This window comes from Arachis duranensis, chromosome 2 (genome assembly GCF_000817695.3).
Source record: "Arachis duranensis cultivar V14167 chromosome 2, aradu.V14167.gnm2.J7QH, whole genome shotgun sequence".
Lineage (NCBI taxonomy): Eukaryota > Viridiplantae > Streptophyta > Magnoliopsida > Fabales > Fabaceae > Arachis > Arachis duranensis.
The window spans coordinates 44,288,375-44,289,979 of record NC_029773.3 but is presented as its reverse complement, the minus strand read 5'-3'; the positions used below and the strand labels follow the sequence as shown (position 1 = coordinate 44,289,979).

The window sequence follows — 1,605 nt, the reverse complement described above, 5'->3', positions numbered from 1 at the left end:
CTCAATTAGTTTCTCTAATGCAACAGAATCGCAAGTTCCATGGACTTCCATTGGAAGATCCTCATCAGTTTTTAGCTGAGTTCTTGCAAATCTGTGACAGTGTCAAGACTAATTGGGTTGACCCTGAGGTCTACAGACTTATGCTATTCCCTTTTGCTGTAAGAGACAGAGCTAGGATATGGTTGGACTCACAACCTAAAGAAAGGCTGAACTCTTGGGAAAAGCTAGTCAATGCCTTCTTGGCAAAATTTTTTCCACCTCAAAAATTGAGTAAGCTTAGAGTGGAAGTCCAAACCTTCAGACAGAAGGAAGGTGAATCCCTCTATGAAGCTTGGGAAAGATACAAACAATTGATCAGAAAATGTCCTTCTGACATGCTTTCTGAATGGAGCATCATAGGTATCTTCTATGATGGTCTGTCTAAATTGTCCAAGATGTCATTGGACAGCTCTGCTAGAGGATCTCTTCATATGAAGAAGATGCCTACAGAAGCTCAAGAACTCATTGAAATGGTTGCAAATAATCAATTCATATACACTTCTGAAAGGAATCCTGTGAACAATGGGACGAATCAGAAGAAAGGAGTTCTTGAGATTGATACTCTGAATGCCATATTGGTTCAGAACAAAATATTGACTCAGCAAGTCAATATGATCTCTCAAAGTCTGTCTGGAATGCAAGCTGCACCAGGCAGTACTAAGGATGCTTCATCTGAAGAAGAAGCTTATGATCCTGAGAACCCATCAATGAAAGAGGTGAATTACATAGGAGAACCCTATGGAAACATCTATAATCCTTCATGGAAAAATCATCCAAATTTCTCATGGAAGGATCAACAGAGACCTCAACAAGGTTTCAACAACAATAATGGTGGAAGAAACAGGTTTAGCGATGGCAAGCCTTTTCCATCATCTTCTCAGCAACAGACAGAGAATTCTAAGCAGAGCCACTCTGACTTAGCAACCATGGTCTCTGATCTAATCAAAACCACTCAAAGTTTCATGACTGAAACTAGGTCCTCCATTAGAAACTTGGAGGCACAAGTGGGTCAGTTGAGTAAGAAAGTTACTGAACTCCCTCGTAGTACTCTTCCAAGCAATACAGAAGAGAATCCAAAAGGAGAGTGTAAGGCCATCAACATGGCCGAATTTGGAGAAGAGGAAAAGGCAGTGATCGCCACTGAGGAAGAGTTCAATGGACGTCCGCTGGCCTCCAATGAGTTTCCTAATGAGGAACCATGGGAATCTGAGGCTCATAATGAGACCATAGAGATTCCATTGAATTTACTTCTGCCATTCATGAGCTCTGATGAGTATTCTTCCTCTGAAGAGGATGAAGATGTCACTAAAGAGCAAGTTGCCAAGTACCTTGGAGCAATCATGAAGCTAAATGACAAGTTATTTGGTAATGAGACTTGGGAGGATGAACCCCCTTTGCTCACCAAAGTACTGGATGACTTGTCTAGGCAGAAATTACCTCAAAAGAGACAGAACCCTGGGAAGTTCTCAATACCTTGTACCATAGGCACCATGACCTTTAAAAAGGCTCTGTGTGACTTAGGGTCAAGCATAAACCTCATGCCTCTCTTTGTAATGGAGAAGCTAG

At 41.6% G+C, this 1,605-nt stretch overlaps 1 non-coding gene across 1 annotated transcript; it reads right to left on the bottom strand.

Annotated features, from left to right (window-relative positions):
* Window positions 1-272: 272 nt before the first annotated feature.
* Window positions 273-380, bottom strand: LOC127745124 (small nucleolar RNA R71). Its single transcript, XR_008006320.1, has one exon. It is a non-coding gene; the product is annotated as a small nucleolar RNA R71 (small nucleolar RNA).
* Between the last annotated feature and the right edge of the window lie 1,225 nt (window positions 381-1,605).